This window comes from Benincasa hispida, chromosome 3 (assembly GCF_027475165.1).
Source record: "Benincasa hispida cultivar pf3 chromosome 3, pf3_genome.v1.1, whole genome shotgun sequence".
Lineage (NCBI taxonomy): Eukaryota > Viridiplantae > Streptophyta > Magnoliopsida > Cucurbitales > Cucurbitaceae > Benincasa > Benincasa hispida.
This window is the reverse complement of record NC_143480.1, coordinates 9,436,284-9,444,860: the sequence shown is the minus strand read 5'-3', so window position 1 is coordinate 9,444,860 and position 8,577 is coordinate 9,436,284. Positions and strand designations below refer to the sequence as shown.

The following is an 8,577-nucleotide window of genomic DNA, read 5'->3' as shown; positions in this document are numbered from 1 at the left end:
CAAGACAACAATATTTCTCTAATAAGTTTCAAAACAACAATATTTCTAAGTATTGAAAACAACAATATTAATATTAAAGGTCCTCTAAAATGGGACGTCGATTTTAATAGATGCCTATTTTTTTTAAAAAAAAAAAAAAAATGTCTACAAGTGGATAGGTGGGGTCTAACAGTTATTTTCCATTTTTACCTCTCATGCCCGATTTTTATGGAGAATCTATACCTAGATCATCTCCTATCTCTTTCCTTCATTTGAAAACATTGGATAAGATATGAGGTAAGATATTGTTTTTTTAATGATTTTGAAAATTGAATATTATTTCTTGTTAATTAATTAATGGAAGAAATTAATGGGGAATCTATATCTAGATCACCTCATATTTTTCTGTCTAAAAATTTGAGTCCCTCCTTTTTCTCCTCTTTCTTTGCAATTATCAATTTTATTATGCTTCTTTTCTTTACATTTTCTACAACCACCAAAAACGTTGCTCTCTATTTTGTTCCATTCTCTTTTTGGATCTTTGTTTTTCCTAGACCTAGATATCATGTGAGGGTAGAAATTCTTTCTAGGGTTTGATATGGTGGCAATGAGTTTTATCTTTTGTCTTTCGATTTTCCGTGAATTTCTTGTTTTATGTTTAATTTCTATGTGTTTTTAGTAACATGGGTGAAGAAGATTTTTGGCGATTAAATTATGTGAAATGACAAAAGGATTTTGTTGGTTGTAGTAGAGGCGACAAAGGCGATACAGACCCAGTGAGGTTGTTTTTGGTATTTATGAAAAGAGTTGAATTTGGATGCCGATGTCGATGGTGACGATGCAAGTGAGGGTTTGAAGTATGACGAAGGAGGATATGGAGACTTGGGAGTTGGAGATTTAGTGGGTCTTATCGAGGAAAATGGTTGATTTGATCTGTAATTGAAGGGATTTGACGTGAATAGTGTCCAGGATGATGATCAAAAAGGGAGGAGAAAGATGGAATTGGATGTATTTGTGAAATAGGAGTGCGGAAAAGAAAAAAACAGAAACAAGGTGTTTAGCTCTTTCTGATATTTTCATGTTATCATAAAGTATTTACATGGTTCAATGCTTAAACTTTGATTTATTCCAACCTATGTACAACTAAAGAATACTGGAATGTGTTTTGGTTACTGCTGATTATTTCAAAGACGGTTTGTCAAATATACTGTTATGGGGAACACAATTGTTAAACCTATAAATACATTGTCTATGCATATTAACAATGACAACACAACCAGGAAGAAGAATTGTAGGTTTTTAGGTTTGTTGATTTTGTTGATATGGATTCTATATATCTCTAACAGTGCGATGTTAATGTAGTATGAAGGGTACTATTGATGTAGTAGAAAAGGTAGTGACCATTATTTTGATTTGATTTTTGTTAGTAGTGGGCCCGTCGACATTAAATCAAATCTCTTACATGCAGCACTAACTTGCAGACTATTTATGCCTAGGACTGAGTTTTGGTTTTTGTTATTTCTATATTTTTTAAAATCAATTTCGATTTTTTCTAGTGTCTCTATTTTTTTCTTTGAACATTTCATTTTGATTTTGTAATCTTGAAATCTAAATTTGATTTTATTGTGTATTGATTTATTTCCAATCTTTTTTTTATTTTCGGCAACTTTGAATTTAATTTGGACTTGATTATGCATTTAAATATTGTATTGATCGCTGAATATTTATGTATTTTTAAATAATTACTGTATATTTTAATTAAAGATTTTAAGTTTAGATTTTTTTTTTTTTTTTTTTTTTTTTTTTTTTAATAGAAACTGTGTTTAGACATTTTTCAAAATTTCTTTTTAAAATTAGACATTTGTCCACTTGTCCCATAAATCCATTAAAAGGTAATGGATTAAGTCCAAGCCTAAAAGCTGGGCCCAAAGTCAACCAAGCTCTAGTCCAAGTCCAAGTCCAAGCCCATATAAGGTCTCCCAAAACTCTAAAAATAGAAGAGGTCGTCCTTTATTTGAGGCATTGAGCTAGAGTCTGAGGATTGAACATTCAGGCATCCATTAAGTCTTAGAATTTTAGACAATTCAAAATTTAGAAGATTCAAAGACTAAAAGTATGCAAGTTGATCAAATGCCGATCCAAGGTGATTAACAAACCAAAGGTTCATCCAAGTCGATTAACAAGCCAAATGTCGATCCAAACAAATCAACAAGGAAAAGACTGATCCAAACCGATCAACAAGTTCAATAAGTCCAAGGATTGATTTGAGATCATCAAAGTCCAAAGGTCAATCATCCAAGAAAATCATCAAGCTCAAAGGTCGATCATTCAAGAAGATCAACAAGAGGATCCAAAATTTCATGTTATGGGAGGCACGAATTTATATAAATTTAGACCAATTTCTAAAATTGTGTCTATATGTAGTTCTTGAGCTTTGAAATACACAATAGGTTCCTGAATTCTCCATTTGTGTGTTTAATTCGTAGTAGTTAACAATTTTTTTTAAAAAAAATAATGTATCTATTGGTTACAAATTTCAAAATTAAAGATTTAATTGGAAACAAAAAAAAAAAGTCCTAAAAAAAAGATTAATTTTTAAGCACTTTTTTATATATATTTTATGAGATTTGGTACAAAATCGAAAGTTACATCTATTAGAAATTTTTAAGGAATTTATTATAGAGATTTATTAGTTGTAGTTTTCAAACTAAAAACTAAACTTGTAATTTAACAAAATGACTAAACTTGTTGGAATCTTATGCGAACAAGATTACTATAATAATACTATAAAATTTTATTTGTTCCTACCAGAGCATAGAAAACTTATCTTTATGACTTGACTCATAGCTTAAGGTAATTGCCTCATGATTAAAAAATACTTCATTCTTAGGTCAAATCTAGAGTTAAATTCAAAATAATATAAGTTAAATCTGTTAGAACAGATGCTGCAAAGAGAGAAAAGTTGCTCAGAATAAACGAAAATAATATCTGTGGAAGGAGCGCAGCGCATACAAATATTTCTCTCAGATCTGATGAACATGTTTGGAAAACGATCATATACAGGTAAAATAAATAAAAACTTATTTAATATTAAATGTTTATTTTTTAATAAATCGGGTTAAAAAACTAACGGATAAGTAATAAAAATTTAAAGATCTTTAAACTCTTTAACGAACTTTAATTAAACTTGCATACTTCCAACAAATCTATCTAATTCACCTTTCCAGGTAAGTTCCCAGGTGGGGTGTTATGTTTCCGTTAACTTAAATACCTCAAAACTAGCCTTAGACAAAACGTCCTTTATAGATATATTTGTTACAAAGTTAATCTTTTATTAAGAATCAATTTAATCCTATTAAACCGATTAAAAGATTAAACTAAATTTCTAATCTTATTATAAAAATGATCTTAGGTCCATGTGAATCATATTTTGAAACAATTTTAAACGATGATTTTAACCTAAGGTTTGCATGAAATTATGAATTATTGATTTTAGTTTGCAAATTCATTTAATTATAACAATTATAAAAAAAATGAAACAAATTAAAACCAATCAATTGCATCAAATTACATAGTAAATTATAACAATTATAAATTACCTAAGTTAATGTCACGCTTCATACATTTTCATTTCAGTGCTAACTATATATAACAATTATATAATATTGTAATGAAAAAAATTAATAACATTCATCCATACATACTCAAAAATATATATTATAACATTTATAATATAAATGATGCATGCCAATGTTATTAATGCACGCAAACATATAGTATAACACTTATTTTATATGATGCATGAGCATACTATATTAATTAAATCATGCAATTATATATATTATAACACTTATAATATAAATGATGCATGAAATTAAATGCATAACCTATGGTGGGATTTTTACTATATGACATATATTATGGCATATAATAATAAATATAAATCGTACATCAAATGCATAATTAAGAAAAATAATTATTGGACCGGGATTGAACACTTTAACAATTAACTAAATTAATATAACACTTATATTAATTTAATTAATTAAAAAACTAACTATTACAAAATAATAGTCAACCGGTTCGAAACAAGTGAACCGGGCCTTGAACCGCTCGAACCGGACCACCCACCAATGATCTCTCATCAATGATCTTTTAGCAGCCATCTCTTAGCAACGATCTCTTAGCAAATACTGAAAGATCTCATAGCAAATGCTATACGATCTTTTAGTAAAAGCTACGCAATCTCTTAATAAATGTTACACAATCTCTTAGCAAGCGTTACGCGGTCTCTTAGCAAACACTACGCAATCTTTTAGCAAATGTTATGTGATCTCTTAGCAAACACTAAGCAATATCTTCCTCATTATAACATTGCTTTGATTTTCCTTCGAAACACACTAGGAATAGTACGAGCAACTCAAAACTTTAAATTACAGACTCGATCACAAACAATAATGCCCAAAACATGGGCCCTTACAAACCAATTTGTATATTGAAAGCGATAAATCTAAAAAGTTCAATCCCGAAAACATCCAATAATCTTAAACGATTCACATTCACTAACATTCATCACATGAACATATACAGACCCACCAATTCTGTAAAATTAAAATCTGGAACAATAAAAATTGGGGATCAAAATCGGGCTCTGATACCGATTGAAGGAATCTTTGAAGGTCCTTGAGCGAAAGCGTGGAGATCGATCTAAAATTTATTTTCACATAATCAAAATTATAGAGTACAAATGTTATGCATAATCATAAAACTTACAGCATGTAAATAGAAAGGAAATGAGAGAATTAGGGTGAGAGAAAACTAGAAATGAGAGAATTAGGGTGAGAGAAAACTTACCCTTGAAGAACCCTTCTTCATGTATTTCCTTTCTTCGGATATGTCACGAACAAACTCGATCCAAATGGTTACCACCACGAAAAAAGCCATCTGTATTCTCTAATGGTATGAGAATCACTAAGGAGTTGTGAGCTCTTAGATTTTTGGAAGAGAGGAAGTGATTGAGGAAAACGCTGTTTTTCCAGAGAAAAACTTCTATCTCTTTTTGGAATTCTGTAAGTCTATCTAGCACTACTTCCACACATGCTCTAAAATAGAGAGAAATAAATGGAAGGGAGTCACAACTCCCTCCCAAAACAATTTTCAAAATAAATGAAAATAATTTAAACTATATGTTATATCTAATATGACACATAACCTATAGTTTAATATTGTATCAAATAAAATATAACCTATAGTTTCATTCTCTCGACAATGCATGATATTTAATATAAATCCTATTTATATTAAACTTAATTATATGAATCCAATTCACATAATCAATATTTGAATCAAACTCAAATATTTATGTATCATATTATATAGGAGCGCGTCGATTCCAATTCACATAATCGTCGATTCCAAATTTCACGTTCGGACATGGGTTAGTGGGGCAGCGTCGATTATTGTAACCGATGAAATAAAAAAGAAATCATTTCATTTTGAATCGTCATCCCAAAGAAAAGATAGGAGCGCGCGTTGGTGAAAAATTGAACGATCGCTTAAGAAAATTGAGAGACTATATGATATCTCCTCTCCGCCTAAACAATCGTCCACCTCGCGCCTAAACGATCGCACATAGTCGCCTACACGATCGCATAGCTTCTCTGAACGATCATATAGTGTGTCGTTTTTTCTAAACGATCGTTTACCTTTTTCCTAAATGATCGTTCAATAAATCCTACACGATCGTATAACTTCTCCTAAACAATAAGCTATCTGCTATGCAATAGTGTTTTTTTCCCTCCCACTTGCTTATCGCCTACACGATTCGTGTTTCCTCCTTCCTTTACCAAATTCACCAAAGACCACCCTTTGGGTTTTCACTCTGAGAATACCCAGGGATCTTTAGTGGTGGTGTCGTCCCCACGGCGTTCATTTTGCGGTCGTTCGTGCTACTGTTGTTGACGCTGTTGTTGAACATTGGTAGATCGCGTGGAGGTTTTCGCTGCATTGAAGTTCCGAAGTGTGAAGAACGTCTTCAACTGGTATGGAACTCTTTCCCTTGTTACTTTGTTGTTCATAGCATGCCGTTAATTAAGATTTGTTTGCATAACTGTATGTTTGAATGTATATTGTGTATTTCAGTCACGATGAGATCGGAGCGATCCGAATGTGCTCATGGAACTCTTAGATATGAGATCCTTTAATTGGTATCAGAGCCAGGTTCTGATACTTCGATTTCATCTATTGCAACGAAATGAGATTTACATTCATGGTGGGTGCATTTCTACACTGATTTAATGGTTAAATTTATTGTGGATGTGCTGATTAATTGATGTTTTTGGGATGATTAACCTATGTTTGATTTAGATCCTTTTACATTTGCGATTGTTTGTAAAGGCCCCTGTGTTTTTGGGCATTAATAATAGTTATCAAGTCTATATTCAAAGTTTGTTTGAAGTTGAGTCGTTCAAAGAAGCAGATATGTGCAAGCATTGCGTAAGAATGGTACGCGATCTGGGCAAGTGTTGCAGTTCTTCGAAGAGGGAGGCGATCTAGGGTTATTTGAAGTGGATGTGTGCGATCTGGGATGTAATAGATAGGGTTATTTCATTCCGGTTTTTTGTAAAGGCTCATCCTGGTCCATTTATTCTTTATTTATTACATGCGATGTATGTGTTTTATATGTCATATGGTATGCACATATAGTAAATCCCACCTTAGGTTATGCAATGGTCATGCATCATCTCTTTATTGTAATTGTTATAATTTAGAGAAGCATGATTTAATTATGTAAGAGCATGCTCATGCATCATATAATATAAGAGTTATATTTATGCATGCATAAAAAGCATTGACATACATCATCTTTATATTATAATTGTTATAGTATAAGGGTGAATGATAGTATGTTTGCTAGGTTGTTACGCATTATATCAAAGTTATATATAGTAATGACCGGAAATTGCATGAAGCATGACGCATAGGTTACTTTATAAATTTTATAAATGCCTCGTTGTGCACAATGGTTTTAGTTATTTCTTTTAAAAAGTTAAAGAGAAATTAGAACTAAAAAAAATAAGAAAGATAGGCATGCTCACTTAGGTTTAATTCATGGTTTTAAAGTGTTTAAAACTTGGATCACATAGACCTAAGATCACGGTTCTAATACGATTAGCAACCCTAAGGCTTTAATATTTTAAACAGTTTAATAGGATTAAATTAGCTAATGAAAGGTTAAAGTGTAGCAAATCTATCTATAAGGGACCTTTTATCTAAGGGGTTTTGTCTAGGCTAGGGTATTTAAGTTTACGAAAACGTAACACCCCTATCTGGGAACTTACTTGAAAAGGTGAATTAGATAGATTTGATGCATGCATGCAAGTAAAGGATAGTCCATTAAAGTGTTTAAATGAAACTACTTAAACTTGTCCATATTTCATAGACAAATGTTATTTATGAACAGAGTTTAAAAAGATGACTTAGACTAAAATCAGTAGCTGAATTGTTTAGATTAATGATCCCCTAGGTAGAACAATCAGTGGGAGGTATTTGGGGTATAAGATGCTTCGTTTAAACCTTTCACGTTTCTCCTAAATAGTCCACACCGTGAGACTACCTTCAACCTCGCGACACCTTTGGCATATCCCCCCAACGGATGGTGTTTGGATAGGTCAATATCAAGGTGGATGGACAGAGTGTTCATAGTAAGTGGGAGGGAGAAGTGCGACAGCGTATCCCTCAGTCTCCCTCGTTAGGTTGAATAAAGTTACTGTGCATCGCCCGAGGCACCCTGGGAGTGTCCCCCTAAAGGATGGTATTTTTGCGCGTTTCTTTATTTGATCTCCTGTAAGAGAATAAGGTAACTTGTCCTAATCTGCTTCTTCCCTAAGGTGGGCTCATTAGGGCGGGACTTTGGCACCGAAAGCGAAGGGTTATACTTACGCGAAATAGTTAAAGGTTAACGATTCTGGACCAAAAAATAGTGGTTGTTCGGTTCAGTTTCAAAAGTTGGTTCTACCTAATGGTTAAGAATGTCTCATCCCAGCGAAGGGCAACTAATCATCCAACCGGTGGCATTTGTCCTGCCTCACTTTGACATCATTGCAAAATAGAAGTATATGACTTAGAGTACTTGAATCTATCTTACAAAACTGATTGGTTTAAAAGTGGTTTAGTAAATTCTAATAAAGTTTTGTTCGTATTTTCAACAACTTTTTCAACATGGCAAGCCATGTTAGCATTGTTAAGCGCTGAAAAACTTACTAGCAATAATTTCGCAACATGGAAACACATGATCACAACGATCTTAATCATCGAGGATCTCATGTTCGCTCTCACGGAGGCTTGCTCCTATTCCAGCTTCGAATGCCGCTCGAAATGTTCGAGAGACATACGAGCGATGGACAAGGGCGAATGAGAAGGCCCGAGCCTACATCTTGGCAAGTCTTTCTGAAGTCTTGGCCAAGAAACATGAGCCTATGGTCTCAACGCGTGAGATCATTGAGTCCCTGCAGGGGATGTTTGGACAACCATCTGAACAGCTTATGCATGAGGCTCTTAAATACATATTCAACTCCAAAATGGAATAAGGTACCTCTG

At 32.8% G+C, this 8,577-nt stretch overlaps 1 long non-coding RNA gene across 2 annotated transcripts; it reads left to right on the top strand.

Annotated features, from left to right (window-relative positions):
• Nucleotides 1-197: 197 nt before the first annotated feature.
• On the top strand, nucleotides 198-1,182 carry LOC150037006 (uncharacterized). Of its 2 annotated transcripts, none has more exons than XR_016528765.1 (2): nucleotides 198-276; nucleotides 731-1,182. It is a non-coding gene; the product is annotated as an uncharacterized LOC150037006 (long non-coding RNA). The 2 variants fall into 2 exon arrangements; XR_016528766.1 differs by having other exon boundaries at nucleotides 201-276; nucleotides 728-1,182.
• Nucleotides 1,183-8,577: the final 7,395 nt, after the last annotated feature.